Raw genomic sequence first — 26,264 nt, forward strand, 5'->3', positions numbered from 1 at the left:
GTTCCTTAAAATTGGAATATAAAGACAATCTATGTTTTTCCAATTTCTTTGGTAGTTCATATGAGGAAGTAGGTACCATCTGCTTTCGCAGAGATCTACATTTGATTCACGCTTCGAATGTGAAGTACTTTCTCTTCTCTCATTAATCTTCTACTTCTTATTAGCCACACTTTTACAACGATTGTAAAACATAGTCACTAATACGGAATCAAGCATTCAAGTAGAAGAACCAACTGTTTTGAACTTTTCAAGAACAATTTACAACACCTTCGAAAAGTGTGTTCTTGACACTTGCAAGACATTTCTTGCAAATACCCCTTCCAATGTCCATCCTTTCATAAAGAAAGTTTGTTCCCTTGGAGTTATTTATCTTCTTTATTTGACTTTCACCTTTGACTACATTAGTCATGGTCCCTAAACTCTCACTATCTCTCTTGAAACCTTTTTCAATTGTGTTATACACATCAAACAATTTTGGAGAGCATGTGGTTTATTGTTCACTATATAGTTTACAATAAACTTAGTGAACGATTAGGATAGGGAAACAAAGGTGAAGTCCTTGCCTAGTTTCCGTCTCGTTAAGTGGTTTATCACTTCAACACTTAATGATTCAAAATCATCATAAGTCCATGTTAATGGACTATTTTTGTCAACCAACCATTATGTTCTAAACATAATTACAAACCTTCAAGAGTTGTACAAGGCAACTCTCATTTCTTCATACAACAATTTGTAAGTGAAGAAACATGGCACATAAAGTGTTCATGCCTTTGTGCTTTCTTCTCAAGTTCTTTGTTCATTTAACAAAGAAACAAGCACTAAGTGTTTGCATTGACTAAGAGTTGTTCAAAGCAACTCCTATTTCTTCATACAACAAATTGTAATTGAAGAATTATGACATTAAAAGTGTTGTCCTCTTTATGATAGACCTTTTCTAACATATTCTTCTAATGATACATTATCAATAGTAAGATTGTGAGGATGAGACTACTTTGGTACTTTTACAAGCCATTAAAGACAATCTATGGTTTTGTAGTACCAAGTCCGTAAACTAAACGTTCGGTTTTGTCAAGTGTTGGATAACGTTTGCAAATATATTGGTAATCAAATACATAACGAATATAAATTGATTGATTTTAAGCCATTTGATTTGGGTCTTTAAATCAAATAGCACCACCCACTATTTTTGGCAAATTCCATATCCCTCATAGGAATTCGAGAGTTTTGGATGAAACTCCTAGTAGGTTATGGGAGGCTCACTATTACCAAGCCCACCTCACGATGATACGATATATGGCTAGCAACAATAATAATGAGAGAGTACGCTTACTCATTTGCAACTCATGCAAGTACCCATCTTATTTGGCCTCTAGAGAATGTAACCTCACAATGATATGATATTGGTTCCATTGCACTTAGTTAAGTTCTTCCCACCATGCTTAGTGTGTGAAGGGGTTCAAGAATAGCCTCACGATGATACGATATATAGCTATCCTCGTTGCCTACACTCACCTCATCATATGTATATGGATTCCTCCTGAGTATAAGCATGCACTGTGTACTCCCCCATGATAGGGTGAAGCCGGTGTACAAGTCATAAACGATTGGATCCCACCACGGTGGAAGGCCACGAAGAGATATTCTAAACATCTCTTGCTTATCAACTTAATATTGGTTTGGTTGAGGGTTTTAGGTCTCATCACATATAAACATACATTTTAATCTCTATTAAAACTATTTTGGTCCTATTACAACTATTGGTCCATCCCTTTGTTTTAGTTGTACATAATACTCCCACTATGCTTTTAAAACGATTTTTAAAGCAAGAGTATATTATACTACTAACATAAACTTTGCATTCATTTGATGGACTACATAGTTGCCTTAGGGCCTAAGGATGATTATGAACCTTTGTTTAGATTCAACACGAGCCTTGTGTTGAACCTCGGTCTAGGAATGAAGATTGATTTTAGTTACGCGTTTAATCACATTAAGGCGTGTTGTCTTATGGGCGTTGGACCCAACTACTTCATTTTCATGCATATCATATAAAGCAAGAAAGAAGTACTTCAAAGTAAATGTGAGCTTATGCTCATTACAACATTTGCATATAACAAATTACTTTAAAGTAAAGAAGAGCTTAAGCCCTTTTACAACATTTGATCAAATCAAATTACAACCAAAATCTAATCTACACATTCCCATGGTTCAAACAAATTTGAAACGCCTTTCACATAGCTCAATTATATTAGGCTTAGGTTCATAATCACCCTTTAATTAATTAACACTTTAACTAATTAATGAATGCAACATTTTCATTTGGTTTTTGTATCCATAAGATTGATTTAAATGGAGCTAAACAAAATGAAAATCCAATTCTCATTTAAAGAGACAAAACAATTTTGTTCTCATCCTATTTGGGCCATCATGCAATTAACCTCAACTTTTGGGCCATATTGCAATAACAAAAACTTTTGGGGTCACTTTGTATAATACACAAAAGTCACAACTTCATGTAAATACAACTAGAACCCAAACTTTTAATAATGCAAAAACATCATTAAAGGATCAAAACAATTTGTCCTTTAGCGTTTTTGGACCTAAACGTAAAAACGTAAACTTTTGGGCCAAAGTGCAAATACACAAAAGTATCAAAACTTTATGTAATTGCATAAAAGCCCCAAAAGTACTCCCTTTGAGGGAGTGGCCTGTTTTAGGGAGAGGATAAGAGTGGTGTGTGTGTTGATTTGTAAGTTTTGTCAAAAAACATGCAAGTGTATGTAAAAGGATATGTTTATGAAATAATTCAATCATTATTATTTCAATCATCATTTATACAAATAATTAACACTTTAAATACATGATAAATCATTTAAAAACATATCACATATACTTTATGAAATAATTCAAAACTTTGAATCAATACACCAAACCTTTTTGTTCTTGGCAAGAACATCAAGAACAATGAAGAACATCCATGAAAAACCCAAATTTTTCCATGAACTTTTTCCACCCAAAAACATTCCAAAACCATTCTTACTTAAGGGAAATAACATCTAACCAAACTAGGGTACTTAGGGGTTCCAAAGAACACATTAAAACACTTTTAACAAGTCAAACAAGAACCCAAAAATTCACCCTTTGATTTTGGCCGAATTTTCCCAAAAGCATGGCACCAAATTTTAGCTCCAATATTCATGCTCATATGAACAACATCTACAACATTTGAGATAGCAAATTTTCCAACAAAATTTACTTTCAAAGAAGCAAGAATAAAGCTTGTAACAATTACAACTTTTAGATCACATACTATGAACTACAAAACCCAAAAGGATTCACCAACTACTAGACCTAGGCTCTGATACCACTTGAATGAATTATTTTGTAAAACATGTTCATTTGAGCAACATCATATAGCATGCAATTAACAATTAAAGGCGGAATCATGCTTACATGCACTCAAAAACAAAACATTTACCCATGAAATTCAAAGCCTAGTAGATTGGTGAACCAATAATCAACTCAAAAATAAGTGAGTTGAAATTAATACCTTTGTAGATTCCTCTTTGCATAAGCAAAGGCTAATCACCCAAAGAGATAGGGGCCTTCATTCCTTGCTTCTTAGATCCATGGATTTGTATGGAAGAATAGGTTCTCCAAGTTCCCAAAATTGAGAACCTCTAAGTCTCTACACCAAGGAGAGATTGGATGATGAATGAGTGACCTTGGAGGATTAGATGACTAGCTAATCACCTCCAAGGTGTTGGCCTCTTTAGAGAGAAAATGGAGAGACAATTCTCACCAATTTTCCCCAAAAATAAACCCTTATTTCACTTAATGAATATTTGGCTATAAAGTCATTTATATAGTCACTTCTTTAAGTGACCTAAACAACCAAAAACCCTAATTCATTCCTTATGGCCGGCCATTTAGGGATTTTTGGGCTTTTGGGCTTTAATGAATCTTTATTCATTAAATTGTCATACAACTTAAGTTAATGGGCTTGGCGTTCGAAGCCCATTGGGCCTTAAGGTCCAAAACTATCCCGAAGTCTTTAACGAACTTATTCGTTTGATTAATTAACATATTAATTAATCCTTGCCATAAATAATTAAACCATTCAATTAATCTTACTCATTTCATTTATTTCGTCCATCTCTACCTTACACGGTGTACGATCCATTAGGTTCCTTTTAGCGAGGTAGTGGGCGATTAAAACCATTTTACATCGATTGTGAATTGAAACTATTTTCAATTCTCCCTTTAGTGATTACACACGTTTAGGGCTTCCACAAACCATGAGTGACACCTAGCCGTATGTCATGGTTACCCAAGCTAATCAGAAGAGGTGGAGAACCTATTCAGTCTGGGATTACAAATGCAATACGGTCTTTCTCTAATCTAATACTCTTGACCACATTGTTTGGTTTGATAGTTTATTTTCTCATGTCTACTATCCAATGTGTGTCTTGTGCTTATATGATTACCTTGAATGTGATTAGGAACACATTCCCAAATCTCATTCATACTCTGGCCAGAGATTCAAATCATATCAGAGAGTATTCTCCCTCAAACAGTTTGAAGGTTAGAGATCCCTTGTTGCGCATTCACTTGTCTCCATAGCTAAGCGGCTTGACCCCAACGATGCCGTGGACACCCTCCTGGTGGGATGACTTTGACATAATCAAAGATCAAGGTCTTAACCACAAGACAACTATGATGCCTCAGGTCAAATGACTACTTTGCATTATCCCAACCATGAGTTCTCATGTGACATGGAATATGAGAACTCTTCGTTGATCGCGTTCAGTGAACTCATTCTCTATTGAGCACCTACCGTACTTGTCTTGATGTCACACACACCAATGATTCGAGACTAATCACTCTCCCTGAGAGAAGACATAGTACGTACCGATCTTGACGGACTGTCAATGCCCAATTGGCAATCCTATGATCAGGAACGTTTAGGATGTGTCTACGAAAGAATGGTCTCAAGAATCTAACTTCATTAGATTACATTCTCCCAATCACATATTCCTTGGACTTTATCGTTTAAGCATATAACATTTATATGAGACAGCTCAAACAATAATCTATGCCCTTTATATGTTAAACTAGATTAGTTTAACATGTGAAATGTCCGTAAAGTATCATCACATGATTGGCTTTAGGGCACATTTCCAACATCATGTGCAAACACAATCTGAAAAGATCTAGGGTTGAAAAACACTCTCAAGGAAAAGGCTGTCAGAAGGCCCATATGGGTTGTCTTAAATTGTGTGCCCAACTCACATGAAAGTAGCGAGAAGTTTAGATGATACATAACCACTAGACAGAATGAACTAAAAATAATGGAATGAAATGTATATGTATGAACAAACCTTCGATGAAAGAAATTAAGCTCTTGAAGTGACATTTCTAGCAGCATGATCCCAGAGAAGCAATTAAACTCTAAATCTAACAAGAGCATGTATGGTACAATTTATAACATTTGACAAGGAAGGCCAAACAATAAAAACTAGACTTCACAATATTTTCTTATTTGAAAACATAATATTTTAGCAGATACAGAAAAATGAATGGTTCGGATTGCTGATATCACGTTTCGATGTTTACAGTTAACTGAAATATGAGCCGAGGTATATAGTTTCTAGAGACTTTATAAGCTCCTAGCAATATTTTCATTGATTATAAAAATTTGAACGTGATATCAACGATCCGAACCGTTCATCTTTTTACATTTGCTAAAAGGTCATGTTTTCAAAAAAGAAAATCTGAAAATACGAAATCTGGTGAGAAAAAATGGAGCATGAACGTAAACAACAATCAATGGTTAAATTTAAATCCATTGTTTATGGGATTATGGTGGTGAATTTCGTAGTTGACCTCTTCAAAAAGTTGTAGAGCTTGTTCGTTTGTATAATTTTTATTTTTTATAATATTTTTCACACTTCTGATTAATTAAAAAACCTTACTGCAACAATTGCCATAGGATATAATCTCACATAAGTGAGATTAAAATCTTACCCTAGGATTCTTTCATCTCACTTACGTTTTAGGTGTTACGTTTTTCATTTGATTATTTATTGATTTAAAATATATTTTCTTTAATAGGTAACGGGTCAGGTTATATTACCCGTTAATATTAACAAGTTAAGTTAGGATCGGGTCATATTACCTGTTCATTTTAACGGATGTTACACGACACGACCCGTTAAAATATTGGTTACGTCACAAAAAAAACACGAACACGAAAAACAAGACATAAATGTTAGATCTATCAACGGGTTCATTCAATTTTGAATCACACCATAGATGTACTTTATACGGTCTTGATTGCCCTCTGACTGCCCATAAATGGAGGAACATCTCCCCCGAAGAGAAGCAAGCCCTAATGGCAAACTCTTGGTAAGTGTTATTTTTTTATTTTAGTTATAATAGATAATTACTAAATTATTGTATTTTGATAACTGACACTTCTTTTTTTGTCTATTTCAGACCAATTTTGATATCAATGCGAAAGACTAGGGTAAGTTGGACTACATAAATCGGTTGTTGACTACGAGATTCAGAGAATGGAAGTTTGAGCTACGCAATCACTACAAAACTTTTGAAAGTCATGAAGGGACTAGTGGGAGTGACTCTGCGTTTATTTTCTAAATATAAATTCTAGAAATAGTATCTTGCGTGGGACAAGTGAAGTCGTTTTATCATCCAAAATAAAATTGTTTTTTATTTTAATAATATTGAACGAACTTTGTTATTAATTAAATAAATTTGTTTAATTTTATGATATTAGTATAATTTATTTAGTTAAAAATTAAATTAAAAATTTTATTATTTTTAATAGTATTTACATCTTGCCTAATGACGCAATCTGTCCGCCAAAGGTGGTTTTATTTTTATTTTTTTATTTTTTCTTTTTCAGTTAAAACACCACCAACTCGATAAAATGCTGGTCCGGCAAACTTGACCTAAAAAAATATTTAATTTTTGCACAGAAACATACTTTCGTTGAGTGAAACGGAGTCCGTTGAGCTTCAGCGGTCAATGCAGACTTACTCGACGAATTTTTGTTGTCATGTTTGTTGGGTAAGGACTCATTGCCCGACGAATATTTGTATCCATCGGCAAATATATCTTACGATGGCTTTTGTTCGACCAAATTTATCCAACAGAAGTCTGTCCTCTGAACTTCTTCATGAAGAATGTTGTCCTTAGGAGACGAATAAGTCGGTTCTTTTGTTTGTCGTGAGATTGTAAATAGACCAGTCTCAAAGGCCAACAGGATCCTCTCCGGATCCTTTTGGTGAGGATCCTAGAGATCCGTAAATTATGTCTGTTTATTGTACATTGTGCTGTCAGTTTTTGTCAGGTACTGTTTTTATTTAATTTTAAATAAAAATATTTACAATAATTTATGACTGCATAATGTACGATGAACGTATATCATTCACGGATCCCCGAGATCCTCACAAAGAGAATCCGGCGAGAATCCGGATTCTCTCGAAGGTGATACGTCCTACAACTAGGGATGGGCAATGGTTATGGCGAGCGGGTAACCGCGGTTATTTAGCCATAACCGTTTATATTCATACCCGCATAACTATTCACCTGTTGGGTAATTGCATAAACGGTTATACCCATACCCATAACCATTTATAAACGGTTAACTATACCCTTAACCGTGTACTCATTTAACTATAATCATTTATCCATTTAACCATAACCATTTACTTGTTTATCACTTTTTTACCCATTTACCTCTTTTTTCATCCGTCTACATGTTTTTTTTAAACAACTTAAAAATTATAAAAGATAAATTTGTCATAATTTTCATTTTTTGACAATTAAACACAGTTATAGGTACATTTTAGCATGTATTTTCCTATTTTAATCATTTAAGTCCTTATACAATTCCAATAATTGAAATAATAGTTTACAAATGATATTCTTCTATATTCTTCTACTATATCCAAGCAAGTCTTTAATTATAAATAGGTTTATCAAAATATGGATATCGTCAGAAAAAGGTCACTGCAGTCGTCTGCATTGCAAGAGCAAAGAGCAAAAGAGCAAATGGCTTTTTTAAGGAACTTTGCAAACTTGGTTGAAATCTCTATATATTTGAATGAACACTGAACCAACATTACCATTATTTCGACAAAAAAAAAACATTAACGTTAGCATTACCCCCTCACACCTTGTAGCATCTCCAAACAAGACGTCAAATTTAAAACATTAAATTTCATTTAAATGGGTAAATGGATATCCGTTATAACCGTGGGTAATATCCATAATCAATGAATACCCGTTATAACCGTGGGTAATACTCTTAACCGCCCATTTAAATTTCACGGATAAACGGTTATATCCATAACCGTTTATTCATCTAAACGGTTACCCATAACCGTAATCATGAACTTTAATTAGACGGGTAACCGCGGTTATCCAAACCTATGAGTATTTTGCCCATCCCTACCTAAAACCTTCGGAGGCCTTACTAGCTACAGAAATAAATTTGTCCCCACTTTGATTTAACACATTACCTAGAAAACTATACAGGGTTCGTTACTAAATCCTAGTACATCACAAAAGATGGATGGACCACCCTGAAATAAGTTTCTTGATAAAATTAAGTGGCTCGTCGAAAAATCCCTTGGCTCTGCATAAAAGACAGCACAGCTGAAATATTAGAGGTGAGTTCATCTTTTGTTTTGTTGGATTTTTTTATTTTTTGTTTTTATTTTTTGTTATTTTTGTTTTGTTTTGTCAGAATAAATTTCCAGCCAGAAGACTAAGAAAAAGGATACTTGGATGGGAAGGACTTGGAGCAGCGTAAGAACAAAGTCTTGTGGATATCATGGGACCTTCTTGTTCCCTTGTGCCTACGTACAACATTGTATTGTAATTGTATTCGTCGAAGTGCTTTTTCAAAAGCACAATAATTTAATATCCAATTACTATTTGATAACAAAACAAAACAAAACAAATTCATGATATTTTGAAGTTATTGTCTTGAAATTTTTCTTTTTGTTCCTTAATTTAGTAATTTGTATATAAGTGGAAAGCTATAATTGTTGGTGCATGAACAAGTAAAAATTGATTTTACTCAAATCTGTTTTCTATTGTTCTCACCAAGCGAGTGCTGTGGAAACGCTCCAACGTTAGTTGGATATGATTTTTGCATTTATTGATGTGTTATGTAGTCTCGTATCTATTTATGTTGACTTCATGTGGCCGCGCTATTTGGCAATGATCCTTTACAGTTGATGATACAATTTGTTTTATCTATCGTTATATGACAACTTTGTATGGTGGCATGTGAAGTCTAGTACATGTGGTAGCTATCTAGGAATTTACTATTATTGTCTTGCTTGGGCAAATTCACCTCTATATTAATTTTATAGTTATTGAAGTATTGTACCCAATTGGCATTGATATATTGTTTTTAAGATGATTAACGAAGTACAAGTCAAACATTGTCAAAAATAGTATCTAGAAGGGTAAGGTATATTCTCTTTCTATTATTGCCCGCCACGTGAGCAATAAACCCCCAAGCAATACGCGACACGTGTTGGGACATATGACCACACACGCATCATTAAGGAAAGCAGCTCGGTACCTAACCACATACTAGAAAAGGGCAAGATATCTCGATCACACATATTTAGATACCTTTGAAGTCAATCAGTCCAAATTTAGTAACATTATGTACAGTGATCCTAAATATCTAATTCACCAAAAAATATCCTAAATATCTCCGTTCACCAAAAATATCCTAAATTGATCAAATAAAACCCCAAAAATATCCTAAATATCTCACACTAACAGTGTACTAGTTTTTTTTTAACAAACAGTGTACTGGTTGTACAATTAAATATCTCATTCACCAAAAATATCCTAACTATCTCAAAATACTTCCAAATTTAGTAAAAACTAACCGTGGTGGCATCGTGCGCTCTTAAGCATGGCAGAAGGTTTATATTGGTATTTTATTATTAATACAATTCTATCTTTCGTAAGAAAAAAAAAGAAAAAAAAGAAAAAAAAAACCTGTATTTGGATGGTGAAATTTGGAAACCCACTGTACGCGCTGAAATTTCTGCTAATAAGATGAATTCGCAATTATCCTCGACATTGGAGTTGTGAGGTAACGCCTCTCCCGGTGAAAATTCAAGTAAAAAATTTCCACAATTTTTTGCACGTAGAATTTAACGCATCGAAACGCAGGGCAAGGGCGTAGAACAAAATATTTCCATTAGACTAAAATGTAACGGAAACAGTCTTACGGACTACAATTGTCCGCGCAAGCGTATACACAACCAACACCATTTTTCCTAGTGGCAAAAATTAAATAAAAAAATAAACGAAAGCGTCCCGAAAGTTTCCACAGGGATCAATAGATTCAATTTGAGAAGCTCCACAGACTGACGTCATCATTGCTTCCCATGTCATCCCAGTTCATGTAGCCACCTGAAGAGTGAGGCGGAGAGAGCAGAAGCCCTTCCGCCATACTATCCAGCAACCTTGGCATGTCGAACATTTCCTCCTCATCCAAGTAAAACAAGATTCCACTTCCCTCCACGCCCCCACAATCCTTCTCCTCCTCCATTTTCTTGCTCTCCTTCTCATCATCGCCGCTTTCCAACACTCCGCCAAACTCCGCTGGCCGGAACGTCTCTGCAGCCTCCGCAGCCGCCCGTCTGATATCCACTGAATCAATGGATGCCGGAACAGGCAGGCGCCATGCGGAGTCTGCAAAATTGAGGCAGGCAAGCTTCCCTCTAAAGGCCAATGCCGCCACGTCATGCGCCCGAGCTGCCATCTCGGCCGTCGGATAAGTTCCGAGCCATATCCTCGACTTCTTCTTGTTTGGTTCCCTCATTTCGCACACCCACTTGTTGTTGTTCCTCCTCCTAACTCCTCTGTAAACTGGGTGCCTCGTCTCCTTGAAAACTCTCCTCCCCGCTCGCTTCTTAGGCCGGCTGGACGCCAAAATGACCTCCTCGTCGGAGAAGGAAGCCAGCTGGCTTTGAGCCGTGATGCTTGTGTCGTCGGAACTCGATTCGGGCTTTTCGGAGGAATCGGAGAGTTGAGTACTGAAGATCGTATTCATTTTTGTGGTGCTGCGTCGGAGAAATTGAGCCGTGAGTTGAGAGTGTGTTTCAGTACTACACTTCTTTTTGGAGTTGCAAGTTGAAAATTGGAGAGAGAGTGAGGTGGATCTTATAGCTGTTGGTTTTTTTTGTGGATTGCTAAGACTTTGAGTGGGACCCAGGACCACGCAAGTTGTACACGGAGTATGAGGAGGCGCCAGGTGGAGAAATGTTGCCCGCATAGGCAAGTTCCGAAGTTCCCACACAAAGGTGGAGTAATGCTGCCTGCAAAGGTCTAGGGACACGTGGCTGGATGAAAACTTACTAGACCAAGTAATTTCGGTGTTAACCACGTGTCAGTTTTTTTTCCCATTTTTTTTATTGAAATTGGCACGTTAGGATGCGGATGTGTTGTGTGCCAAGTGTGTGCTGTGGATCCCAGCTAAGTTCATCGCCGCAATATTTTTTCCGGTTCTCTTTTTGCTGTCTCACTTGGAGGAAACCGCTACTCGTATATATACATTTACGGGCATTTTGATTGGATGCTTAGTTTTTTTTATTTCTTAGACCAAATCTCTAAGATATTTTACAATTTTAATTAATTTATTAATTAAGTTCAAATTATACAAGTTGCTTTTATAATTAATTTACTAATTAAATCTAAAATGCAACCAACTCCAAAAAACTTGCAAAAGAAGATCTTGTTAGTTTATGTCCCATTAATTCAACATATATCAAAAAAACAATTTCTACAATAATAATAAAATAAAATAAGAAAAAGGTTGAACTGTCGGTGCAAAAAAGACGATCGTACCTTTTAACAAAAAAACCATATGATGATATTTTAAACGTACCAATGTACTCCAAATAATATTACACACATGATATATATATATATATATATATATATATATATATATTAAAACATAGTGTATCAGTAATTTTGGTACATTATTGGCAGGGCTGTCTCTGAGATTTCGGTGACATATATATTAAAAAATAGCGTACAAATAATTTTGGTACATTATTGGCAGGGTTGTCTTTGAGATTTCGAAGACCCTGTGCGAAATTTGTGAAATGGGCTCTTCTTATAAGACAATATTATAAAAAAAAATGAACAATATATTGATGCTAAAAATGTCACAGCTCGTCCCGAATTTTTACTATCGATGGTGTGAAAAGATGAAATTGCCCTTGGACGTTTTGTGTGGTGGTGTGGTTTAAGTTGGAAGTGGACTAATGCATTAAGTCCCTAATAATTTGGAACCAATTAGGACTCAAAGTTGTTGTGGTTTGTAGTGGATTACAAGTCAACAATTTTGGACCACACACACATTCCAACCTTTTCTCTCTCTCCTTCCTATGCACTCTCTCTCTCCTCCTTCTCGATTTTCTTCTATTTCCGTCAACCCTATACGGATAAACTTCGAACCCAAGCTTTCACGCACGGATCAACGTTCAAAAGCTAATGTTCTTGTTCCCTACAAGCTCCTGAGTTCAATCGTACTATTTTTTGAACTTGAAACCTTCGAAAACCCGATAAACCATCACCCCCGATTTGAGTATTGTTCATGTGGTCATAATTATGGATGTTTTAGGGGATTTTAAACTCATAGGGAGCTTTAGGACATTCGTACGAAGCTCGGAGAAGAAAAACCAAGCAAATTGGACGTCGGAAAGTCGAATTTGGAGAGTTTGAAATTTGGCCAGAATTATCGAGCTTTCTTAAGCGAGATCCCGTGATTTTTGGAGCTTGGAATTGCTAAGATTATGTTCTATTCGTCCTAAGCTTCAATTTGGTTCAAGTTTCATGAGTTTTGGTTAAGAATTGACGGAGATATAAGGATTTTAAGAAATTCCCAATTTTCGGCGCCGGCGACGGTCGCCGGAGTTCGAAGGTAGGAGATGACGGAATATTCCATCAACTTTGACGGAATATTCCTAACGGCATTGGTTAGTTTAACGATTTCCGGTACTATTTGATGGAATATAACTAACGGGGTTAAGGGATTCCGTTAGGGTCCCTGCGCGTGGGCGGCGCGTGTTGCCGTGCATTGGCCGGGGCGTGAGGGCGGCCGGCGTTTGAGGGCGCGTGGGGTCATGAAAAATTATTCTAAAAATATGGGGATGTTTGTGAGGTTGTGTAGATAACGTTGGTATATTCAAACACCCCATTTGAGCATTGTATGAGAAGTTATTAGCTAGTATTGGTTAGGTTCTTTAAATTAATCTTTTTATAGTTGTTTCGTATATAGGGGAGGCTTATCTCGAGGACGAGCACAGTCAAGGGTGACTCGGGGGCTACGACCCTTCGACATACTAGTGAGTGACTTTTGGTTTTCAGTATATACTTATATACTTGATATTTTCCCAGAAAATGCGTTTAAATGAAAGTATGCCTTGAAATGACATGCATATAAATTTATATTTCGTATATGAACTGGTATATGATGCATATTATATAATTGTGGTGCTATGGACACTCAGGTAAGCCCATGTGAGTTATGAATTGTGATTGTGATTAAAGTTGTGATTGAGAAATATTGAGCTCATAAACCTGCACTTAGGGTGATTGTGATTTAGCCAGAGATATGGTACAACCCTGTTTATAATGTCACTCCCACACCATATGCTCACATTGGATTCAATTTAGGTGCACAGCCTTGTCGTACAGACCATCATAGGTGGTTCCGGCTCGTAGGTGACTAGCGATTTATCGCCCAGCTATCATGAGAGTGTACTATTGAGCATAATTATATTACACCCAGTCTTGTCGTACATACTCTTTTAGTGGTTCTTATTTATGTGCAGTGTAGTGCTGTATAGGTCATTGTAGTGACTCCGGCTAGATTGAATAATGAGCTATGAATTCAGCCGTACAGACTTATGCAGGGGTTCCGGCTAATATGTTATTTCCATGAATTTATTCTCACCTGAGTTACTTATTTTATTCTTATGTTTTGGCATGGCATACTTATGAATATGGTTATGTGAAGCATGATTTGAATTGAAATATACATATATATATATATATATATATATTTATGCATATGTTTATATTCTATTATGGGAAAATTATACATGTTTTACGGCGAGGGGTTAGAGCATTTTAATGATGAAATGGTTTTGAAAAACATTTGTTTTTGCCCACTCACATTTTCTGTTTTGCGCCCCTCCAGGTTTTAGGTAGACTTGCTGTTGGTGGCGTACGAGGATTTCGACGGTTCTGACATAATAAAATAATTGTAGGACATCTTTTGGTACTGTGTAATGAGTACCTATCCTACTGGACTGCACCTAGACTTTCTATGCTCTCATTAGGAGTATTTACACTTGTATCTCACTCCTAGCACTTCCTGTTTATTAGTGCACATTAGTAGTTTTTGGTTTTTATTTATTCGTATATTTCTTATCTTTATTGCTTCTGCACTATGCACATGGGTACATCACCCTCATGTGATGGCTAGCATGCCTCGATTTCTGTCAGGGTGTGTCAAAAAAGTACTATAAAAACACACTTTGTGCTTCACTTTCTTTAACAAAGAACCCATCAATGGCTCCGTTTTTAGATTGATCAGTCGTTCAACTTTTCTTATTCTTTGGCTCTTCAAGTAGCCAAATTGATATTTTTTAGTAGGTGCCATATTTTATGTCTCAAATAAGATCACAATTAAATTATAGCAAGTATGAACAATGAAACTTGATAATCCGCAATGTGTGTGCTTCTAGTGGTCTTTTGTGACTACTCCCCTCTTTTTGTGACAATTACTTGATTAATTTCTAAGTTTTTCCCTAAAAAGTTCAAAAGAAAAAAAATCATTATAGATGAAAAATACCTAAATCTTCAAATTCCAACTCAAGATATTTAAATTAGTAAATATCTTAGTTTAATCAAAGAATGCATCACTACTTGAATTGTCTTTGTGATATGAAAATTTATCTTCAATTGCATGAAATTATGAATGAAAAGTACAAAGAAAAAAAATCATTATAGATGAAAAATATCTAAATCTTCAAATTCCAATTCAATATATTAAATAGTAAATATCTTACTTTAATTGAAGTTTGTATCACTCTGATCACTTGAAGCCTCTGTGATAAAAATTTCTCTTCAATTACATAAAATTATGAATTAGGGTTTAATATTTGTGAGAAAATGATAGCCCTAGCATTAGTGTCGTGTTTCTCGTGTTCATGTAGTTTTCGTGTCATACTCGATAACTTAACGGGTCATGTTGTGTAATACCTGTTAAAGTAAACGGTTAATATGACCCGACCTGAAATCAACCCGTTAATATTATCAGGTAATATGACCCGACCCGTTACCCGTTAAGAAAAATATATTGTAAATCAATAAAAATGAAAATGAAAAACATAATTTGACCCAAAACAAATGTAAAATATAATATTAAATTAGTGTGTGTGTGTGTATATATATATATTAAATTTCGGAGTTGACCCCTTCATGAAAGTTGTAAAGTTTTTCATTACGAGTGATTACATTTTTCACACTTCTACAATAATTATTATTAATTTTATTAATTTTGCACTCAAATAAAAAACACTATTCATGAGATTTGGAGGGTTTTAAAAATCTAAAGGACCATGTAACCATTGTCTAAGCATTGATGATGCAATTATGAAAGTTTATTATGCTTTCACATCTTTCAGACTTATACATTAATGATTATGAATTTGGTTTTAAAAATTCAAACGATCATATACACATCCTCAAAGCCTAGAGGATGCAACTACGAGCATTTGCATATTTTTTTTTTCATATTTTTCGCACATTTAAATTAATTATTATAATTTTTTTAATGTGTTTGGTATTTTTAAATTACTTGATATTTTTATTTTTAATGTGTTTTATGATTTTTAATCTCAATCTTTGCCTATAATATTGTCACAGCCCGTCCGGAAATATTCAGTTTCGACGATGTGAAATGACTATTTTGCCCTCGGACATTTTGTGTGATTGTGTGATTTAAGTTTGGAAGTGAATTAATACCTTAAGTCCCTAATATTTGGAACCAATTAGGACTTAAAGTAGTTATGGTTTTGTGGTTGTTTGGAAGTCAAACAATTTTGAACCACACACACACTCCAACTCTCTCTCTCTCCTTCCCATGCACTCTCTCTCCTCCCTCTTGATTTTCTTCTGTTTCCGTCAACTTTGTACGGACAAACTCCAAGCCTTCCATTTCAGGCACGAATCGACGTTAAAAAGGAAATGTTCTTGTTCCCTACAAGCTCCTGAGTCCATCCGTACTATTTTTAGAACTTGAAACCTTCGAAAACCCTAGTTTCTCTTGAACTCCGATTTAGGTATTGTTCATGCACTAATTATTGTAAGGTTTTTAGGAGTTTTTAAGGGCATAGGAAGCTTTAGATTATCTTCACGAAGCTCGGAGAAGAAAAATGAAGAGATTTGGACGTCGGAAAGTTGAGTTTTGACGAGTTACAGGTTTAGCCAGATTATCGAGGGATTTTCCGGCAAGATTCGTGGGTTTTAGGGCTTTTGAAAGGTATGGTTGTAAAAATAGTACAGACTTCTGCAGGGGTTCCAGCTAATGTGTTATTTTCCATGAATTTATTTTCACCTGAGTTGCTTATCCTGTTTATATCTTGGCATGACGTACTTATGATTATAAATATGTGTAACATGATTTGAATTGATACATACCTAGATATATGTATATATTTATATTCTATTTCTAGAAAAAATTATACATGTTTTACGACGAGGGGTTAGAACTTTCGAAAGTTAAATGTATTCTCAAAACATTTGTTTTTGCCCACTCACATTTTCTGTTTTGTGCCCCTCCAGGTTTTAGGTAGACTTGCTGTTTGTGGAATTGAGGATCTCGGCAGTTCTGACAGAATAAAAGTAGGATATCTTCTGGTACTGCATAACTAGTACTTGTCCTACTGGACTATACCTAGACTTTTTATGCTCTGATAAGGAGTATTTACTCTTGTATCTCACTACTAGCACTTTCTGCTTATTAGTGCACATTAGTAACTTTCGGCTTTTATTTATTCGTATATTTCTTATTCTTATCGTTTCCGCACTGTGCACATGACTACGTCACCCTCAAGTGACGGCCAGCACGCCCTGATTCTAGGTCAGGGTATGTCAGTTTGGTATCAGAACCTAGGTTTAGCAGTCCTGTATATCTTGTGAATGATCTAATTATTGTGATGTCTTCTGTCAAAACTATGTCGCCTCATAGAGAGCCACGTCACTCAGTTGAGCCTAGTTTCCCTGATATTGCTCAATTAGGGGAAGCTATAATTAATGCCATTCAATCTTCGTTCCGTCCTCCTCAAATGACACCTCTTGAGACTATGTATAATCTGAAGCTGACTCATTTCATGGGAAATTAGGGACATGAGGGAACAGAGAATTGGCTTAATCATGTCGAGAAGACTTTCCTTGTGATGCAGAGTCAGGGGAATCTTCTTCCTGATAGGTGAATCGAAACGACTACCTAGTTTTTGGGTCTAGAGCCTGCATTCTGGTGGACACATGAGTCATATCAGATGCCACCAGAGGTTGCAGCCGATTGGGAAGTGTTTAAACAGTTGTTTTGAAAAAGGTTTTATTCTCCCTGAGTACATTGATCGCAAGAAACAAGAGTTTACGCATCTGAAACAAGGAAAAATGTCAGCAAATGAGTATTACAGAAGGTTCACTGATTTGTCTCGATATGATCTGGAGGTTGCTGCTAATTCGGTTGAGATGCTCCATCGTTTCAGGTTGGGTACTAAGAAGAAATGATGTTCAATAGCGACATCGATTCCCTGTGCCACTTACCAGGAGTTTTATGAGGTGTTACTACAAATTGAGGATTCAGAGAACATGCCTAGTGAAAGTGAAGATGAAGAAGAAAAGAATGAGAACCAGATGCGATATGATAAATGTAAAGGTCAATCATTTCAGAAGCCTCATAAGACCCAGAATTTCAAGAGAAATGGTGTCAGTTCCAGCTCTTCTAGTGGAGTTTTAAGCTCTAATGTACAGATGAGAGGTGGTAGATTTGCTGGAGGCTCGAGATTTCATAGGCAGAGGGATTTTGGTGGTTCAGGTGCTCCTTTATGCCGCAGGTGTAATAATAGGCATTTTGGAGAGTGTAGGAGAGGCAGCAGTGCATGTTATACTTGTGGACAGATGGGGCATAGGGCTGCACATTGCCCTCAGAATCAGCAGAGGCCTCAGCAGCCTTCCTTACCAACACTGCGCCGACCTAACAAGCTTCAGGATCTAGTGGTTATGGCCAGACTGGTCGTAGATGTGCTTATCATTATCAGGGCGACGCTGCTCTTTATGCTTCAGTGCAATATCAGTACTCGCAGGACCCTCTTTATCAAAGTGGTTACCCTCAGTATCAGGGAGGTTCTATGCCATATCAGCCACATTCAGCAGATGGATCCCAATGGTTTCAGGGGGGATAACCCCAACAGGTAGAGATTGCTGTTAGCAATGCAGGATCTTGGAGGCAGTCTGGTCAACCAAGATAAGGACAAGGTATTCATGCTAGCAGAGGTCGTGGTGGACGATAGCAGAATCAGGGACGTATCCATAACATGACTTTGCAAGATGCTCAGAACAATCCTGATTTAATCATGGGTACGTTAAATATTCTTGGTCATTTTGCTATAGTATTGATTGATTATGGTGCTACGCATTCTGTTGTTTCTCATACATTTGCTCAAATGACGCAACCTCATCCTACACCTATAGGATACGATTTAGAGTTTTCTATGCCCAGAGGAGAGATGTGTTATGATGATCGGGTATATCCAGGATGTCCAGTGATGGTGGAGGATGTTATTATGCCAGCTAACCTTATGTCGTTAGACATTGTTGATTTTGATGTGATTTTGGGCACTGATTGGTTACACTATAATCATGCTAAGATAGATTGTTATGGAAAGACAATTACTTTCCATCATCCTAGATTACCTGAAGTTACATTTGTAGGAGAGCCTAGCAGGGTGAGGCATGATGTTATTTCTACCATGAAAGCCAAAAGATTGTTGTCAAAATGTTGTCAGGATATTTGGCTCATGTGGTGTTGAATGATGATGCTCCTACTAGTGTGAAGGATGTACGTGTGGTCAGACATTTTCTGGATGTGTTCCCTAATGATTTACCTGGATTGCTACCAGACAGAGATGTGGAATTCGTTGTTGATCTACTTCCAGGTACGGATCGTATATCTTTGACTCCTTATATAATGGCTCCTGCTGAATTAAGGAAATTAAAAGTGCAGTTGCAAGAATTAGTGGATAAAGGTTTTATTCAACCTAGTACTTCACCTTGGGGAGCTCCAATTTTATTTATGAGGAAGAAAGACGGAACCTTAAGGCTATGCATTGATTACAGGCAATTGAATCGGGTAACAATTAAGAACCGTTATCCATTACCCCGTATAGATGATTTGTTTGATCAACTCCGAGGTGCCTGTGTGTTCTATAAGATTGACTTGAGGTCTGGTTACTACCAGTTGAAGATTAGAAGTGAAGATCTCCATAAAACAGCTTTCAAGACTCAATATGGTCATTATGAGTTTCTTGTGATGCCATTCGAGTTAACTAATGCACCAGCAACTTTCATGGATTTAATGAATCAAGTATTCCAGCCATATTTGGACAGGTTTGTTATTGTCTTCATTGACGATATTTTGGTATACTCTAAGACTAGAGCAGAACATGCTAGACATCTTAAATTGGTGTTGAAAAGTTTGAGGGAACACCATTTATATGCTAAGTTTAGCAAATTCCAATTTTGGTTAGACCAAGTGGCATTTTTGGGACATGTTACATCAGCTCAAGGCATTCGAGTGGATTCTCAAAAAGTGGCTGCTGTGGAGAATTGGGAACAACCTCAAACCGTCACTCAAGTACGAAGTTTTTTTGGCCTTGCAAGCTATTATAGACGGTTTGTTAAGGATTTTTCAGTGATTGCTTTACCATTGATGAGGTTGACCAGAAAGGATGTTAAGTTTGAGTGGGATGATAATTGTTAGCAAAGTTTTTCAGCAGTTGAAGTATTATCTCACTCATGTACCTGTTTTAGCACTCCCTTATGATAATGGTAATTTCGAGGTCTACAGTGATGCTTCTTTGAATGGTCTGGGTTGTGTATTGATGCAACATGGTAGGATGATTGCTTATGCTTCGAGACAGTTGAAACCTCATGAAAAGAATTACCCTACTCATGATCTGGAGTTAGCGGCTATCATCTTTGCTTTGAAGATTTGGAGACATTATCTTTATGGTGAGAAATGTAAGATCTTCACGGATCATAAGAGTCTTCAGTACCTTTTTACTCAGAGAGATCTTAATCTCTAGCAGTGGAGGTGGATTGAGTTACTTAGTGATTATGATTGCATGATTGAGTATCACCCTGGTCGTGCAAATGCAGTGGCTGATGCACTTAGTAGGAAAACTCCAATTAGAATTAATGCCATCTATGATTGTCATGTTCCTCTTCTTACGGATTTGAGGTCCACTGGAGTGGAGTTAGGAGTGGAAGATAAAGAGGAAGCCTTACTTGCAAATTTTCAAGTTAGGCCAATCTTAATTGATAGTGTGCTCGATGCCCAGATGAATGATAAAGAGACCTAGGAAATAATTCAAGCAAGGAATCAGGGGCAGAAGAAAGATTTCAGAATTTGAGAAACTGATGGCATGTTTATGCAAGAGAGCAGAATGTATGTGCCGAATAATGCAGAGTTAAAGAAAGAAATCCTTGATGAAGCACATATTTCGGCATATGCAATGCATCTAGAAGGTACCAAGATGTATCATACCATTCGACCATTTTATTATTGGCTGGGTATGAAAAGAGAAATTACCGAGTATGTGAGTAGGTGTGCCATTTTCCAACAGGTTAAAGCTGAAAGGAAAAAACCGTTTGGGTTGATGCAGCCACTTCCCGTTCCACAGTGGAAATGGGAAAATATTTCCATGGATTTTGTGTACAAGCTTCCTCGTACATAGAATGGTTATGATGGCATTTGGGTGATAGTTGATCAGCTTACTAAGTCAGCATACTTTATTCCAGTGAGGGAAAAGTATCCATTAAGCCGATTAGCTAAGTTATTCATATCGAAGATTGTAAAGTACCATGGTGTGCCAGTTGATATTATCTCAGACCGAGATCCTCGATTTACTTTTAAGTTCTGGGTAGCATTCCAGGAAGCTCTTGGTACGAGATTACTTTATAGTACGGTATATCACCCTCACACAGACAGACAATCTGAGAGGACTATTCAGACATTAGAAGATATGCTGAGATCTTCAGTGCTGTAGTTTGGCGATGGTTGGCATGATTGTTTGATGGAATTCGACTACAACAACAGTTACCATTCGAGTATTGGTATGGCACCTTTTGAGGCACTCTATGGAAAGTTTTGTCGAACGCCATTATGCTGGTCAGAAGTTGGCAAAAGAGTTTTGGTGGGCCCGGAGATTGTGGATAAAACTACTCAGAATATTCAGGTAATTAAGTCTAACCTGAAAGCGGCCCAGGATCGACAAAAGAGTATAGCAGACAGACATGCCACTGACCGGATGTATAATGTAAGTGATTGGGTATTTATGAAGTTATCACCTTGGAAAGGTGTTATGCGGTTTGGAAAGAAGGGCAAGCTGAGTCCTAGGTACATTGGACCGTATATGATCACCGAGCGAGTCGGTGAGGTTGCTTACAGGCTTGAGTTGCCTCCAAAGTTGTCCAAAGTGCATGATGTGTTTCATGTTTTGATGCTTCGACATTATGTCTCAGATTCTTCTCATGTGATACCTCCTAAACTGCTAGAAATTAATTCGGATTTGACTTATGATGAGGAGCCAGTGACTATTTTGGATTGGAAAGATAAGGAGTTGAGGAATAAGATAGTGCGTTTAGTGAAAGTATTATAGAGAAATCACTCAGTGGAAGAAGCTACTTGGGAGACAGAGGATCGGATAAGAGAGATGTATCCACGCTTGTTTTATGACGATTAGTGGATGTATTTGTTGTGTATAATTTTGAGGATGAAATTTTATAAGGTGGGTAGATTGTCATAGCCCGTCCCGAAATATTCAGTTTCGATGATGTGAAATGACTATTTTACCCTTAGACGTTTTGTGTGATTATGTGATTTAAGTTTGGAAGTGAACTAATACCTTAAGTCCCTAATATTTGAAACCAATTAGGACTTAAAGTTGTTATGGTTTTGTGGTTATTTGGAAGTCAAACAATTTTGAACCACACACGCACTCCAACTCTCTCTTTCCTTCCTTTGCACTCTCTCTCCTCCCTCTCGATTTTCTTCTGTTTCTATCAACTTTGTACGGAAAAACTCCGAGCCTTCCATTTCAGGCATGGATCGACGTTAAAAAGGTAATGTTCTTGTTCCCTAGAAGCTCCTGAGTCCATTCGTACTATTTTTAGAACTTGAAACCTTCGAAAACCCTAGTTTCTCTTGAACTCTGATTTAGGTACTATTCATGCACTAATTATTGTAAGGTTTTTAGGAGTTTTAAGGGCATAGGAAGCTTTAGATTGTCTTCACGAAGCTCGGAGAAGAAAATTGAAGTGATTTGGACGTCGGAAAGTTGAGTTTCGATGAGTTGCAGGTTTAGTCGGATTATTGAGGGATTTTCCGTGGGTTTTAGGGATTTTGAAAGGTATGGTTGTGTTCTATTCGTATTAAGCTTTAAATTGGTTTAAGTTTCATGCAAATTGGTTGAGAAATGGATGAGAAATGAAGGTTTTAAAGTTTTCCAGTTTCCGGCGACGGCGACGGCAACGGTCGCCGAAGTTCGAAGGTAAGGGATGACGGAATATTCCTAATGGCATTGGTTAGTTTTAACGGTTTCCGTTACATTTAACGGAATATTCCTAACGGGGTTAGGGGATTCCGTTAGGGTCCCTGCGCGTGGCCGCGCGTGTTGTCGTGCCCTTGTCGGCGCGTGGGACGTCAGAAATTTTTTCAAAAAATATGGGGATGTTCATGAGGTTGTGTAGATCACGTTGGTATATTCAAACACCCCATTTGAGCATTGTGTGAGAAGTTATTAGCTAGTATTGGTTATGTTCTTTAAATTAACGTTTTTATAGTTGTTTCATATATAGGGGAGACGTATCCTAAGGACGAGCGCAGTCAAGGGCGACTCGGGGGCTACGACCATTCGACATACCAGTGAGTGGGCTTTTAATTTTCAGTATATAATTATATACTTGATATTTTCCCAGAAAATGCATTTAAATGAAAGTATGCTTTGAAATGCCATGCATATAAATTTATATTCAGTATATGAAATAGTATATGATACATAATATATAATTGTGGTGCTGTGGATGCTCAGGTAAGCTCATGTGAGTTTTGAATTGTAAATGTGAATAACGGTTGTGATCAATTGAGAAGCATAGAGCTCATAAACCTGCACCCCGGGTGATTGTGATTTAGCTAGAGATATGGTACATGCCTGTTTACAATGTCACCTCCCGCACCCTATGCTCACATTGGATCCAATTTAGGTGCACAACCTTGTCGTACAGACCATTATAGGTGGTTCCAACTCATAGGTGAGTAGCGATTTATTGCACAGCTATTATGAGAGCATAGTGATAAGCATGACTATATTACACTCAGTCTTGTCATACAGACCTTTCAATGGTTCCGACTTGTGTGCAGTGTAGTGCCGTATAGGTCATTTGTAGTGACTCCGGCTAGATTGACTAATGAGCTATGAATTCAGCCGTATAGACTTCTGCAGAGGTTCCGGCTAATGTGTTATTTTCCATGAATTTATTTTCACCTGAGTTGCGTATCCTGTTTATATCTTGGCATGACATACTTATGATTATGAATATGTGTAACATGATTTGAATTGATACATACCTAGATATATGTATATATTTATATTCTATTTCTGGGAAAAATTATACATGTTTTACGATGAGGGGTTAGAACTTTCGAAAGTTAAATGTATTCTCAAAACATTTGTTTTTGCCCACTCACATTTTTTGTTTTGCGCCCCTCCAGGTTTTAGGTAGACTTGCTGTTGGTGGCATTGAGGATCTCGACGGTTCTGACAGAATAAAATATTCGTAGGATATCTTCTGGTACTGTATAACTAGTACTTGTCCTACTGGACTACACCTAGACTTTTTATGCTTTGATAAGGAGTATTTACTCTTGTATCTCACTCCTAGCACTTTCTACTTATTAGTGCACATTAGTAACTTTTGGCTTTTATTTATTCGTGTATTTCTTATTTTTATCGTTTCCGCAATGTGCACATGGCTACATCACCCTCACGTGATGGCCAGCACGCCCTAGGCGGATTTAGGTAAATTTCTTGTATATCTTGTAAATAAGTGCATATTAATACTTACAAAAAATTATACTTGTATGAAATCCATGGATAAGATAATAAAAGAATGATAAAATGCAAAAAGAGTATACAACAACTCCAAAATTTAAAAACACATTAAGCATATATGCCAAATAACCATAGTGAGGAGTATTGTAGGATGACACATGTACAACAAGTTCACAATTTAAAACCATATAAAATGCCAAATAGGAGAAATATAAGAAAATATATTAATGTAAGATATTTATCTGTTAAAAGCCCAAGGTACACATTATTTAGTTAGCAATTAATTTTGAAACAATGCAAGTTGCTTTGGTACAAATTTGTTAAAAGACCTTTACAAATTCCGAAACCAAAAAGCCCATCGTACTAACCCCCAAAAAGGCCGACCAATTGTAAAAAAGGCATGCAAATTACAAATTACTTTTATATCCAATTAAATTAACATGAAATCCAAAAAAGCTTGCTAAGTTATTCACTTCACACAGGTCTTCCACGCAGTCCTAGGCCTACACCTAGCACTAGCAGCAACAGTGAAATACAATAAAAGAATTTAAAAATAAGTAAAATGAAAAGATGGTGGGGACCATCTTAATGATAAAATCGTGCAATTAAATAGACAAAAGAGCTTCATCTTCTTCCTCGCGCGACGCCCGGCTCTGTAACAAAAGTTTTTTCAGATTCTGCCGTTCTCCACATACGCCCGCCTAGACCCTGTCTAGCTCTACTAAGGGTGGGCACTTGGAACAGAAAATCGAAACCGAAACACAAATCGAATCGAACCGCATCGAACGGTTTGGCTTTGCGGTTTTGAAACGGTTTCGGTTTTGAAACCGAACCGCGGCAAAGAAAACGGTTTGATTTCGGTTTGGGTTTTCAAAACCGCACCGAAATCGAAACCGAAACCACACCATTTAATAAAATTAATAAATAAATGTTTTATTTTAAACTTTTAATTAGTTCAACTAGGCTACTAGACTATCATTATCATCTAGTTTTGAATCTTTAATATGGGATGAGATGAAACATGTTCTCTAACCTTTTTTTTATCGGTTGGGGAACCCTTATAGACAAGCTGTTACATTTTCTAAATATGTGTTTATTGGGTTGGGAATCATACAATTTTCATCATGGAGACTACACTAACTCAAACAAATATTTACTGGATATGTGATTCAAATGAGCAACTCACTTTGAGCCTAAATAAACAAATATTTACTGAATATGTTTATTTCTATTGTAAGCACTGAGCAATGACAATGAGCATCGGTCATATTGAATTTGAGGGGGCTGGAATAACAAAGTAACATTAGCACTTTCTTTCTTCGTTTGTTTATTTCTATTTTGTTGTTCTCTATTAGATTATGGCATTGAATTATTTTGTTTTGTTATATTTTGGACCACTGGTGGATTATGGCATTGAATTCAACATGCCAATCTGACCAAAAAAAAAACTCATTAATATTATGGCATTGAAATTCGAAGTTAGGACATTACTTTAGTAAGTATTAATATTAATCAAAGTTAGGACATAAGACCGTCTTAATTAATATATGAGGAAAATAAGACCGTCTTATGCATAAATAAGTGTATATTTTAAATTGTACATTTTTTCTCAAAAACCAAACCTAAACCATTTGAAACCGCACCAAGCCGAATCAAACGATTTGGTTTCATTTCGGTTTTGGCTTCAAAACCGCACCGTAAAAAGTTTCGGTTTCGGTTGTCGTTTCACTCGAAACCGCACTGCACCTACCCCTAAGCTCTACCCAGTGCCGCCCAGCT

At 36.5% G+C, this 26,264-nt stretch overlaps 1 pseudogene; it reads right to left on the reverse strand.

The window, feature by feature from the left end:
- Positions 1-10,243: 10,243 nt before the first annotated feature.
- Positions 10,244-12,647, reverse strand: LOC126625480 (dehydration-responsive element-binding protein 1E-like; annotated as a pseudogene).
- Positions 12,648-26,264: the final 13,617 nt, after the last annotated feature.

Source organism: Malus sylvestris, chromosome 6 (genome assembly GCF_916048215.2).
Source record: "Malus sylvestris chromosome 6, drMalSylv7.2, whole genome shotgun sequence".
NCBI lineage: Eukaryota > Viridiplantae > Streptophyta > Magnoliopsida > Rosales > Rosaceae > Malus > Malus sylvestris.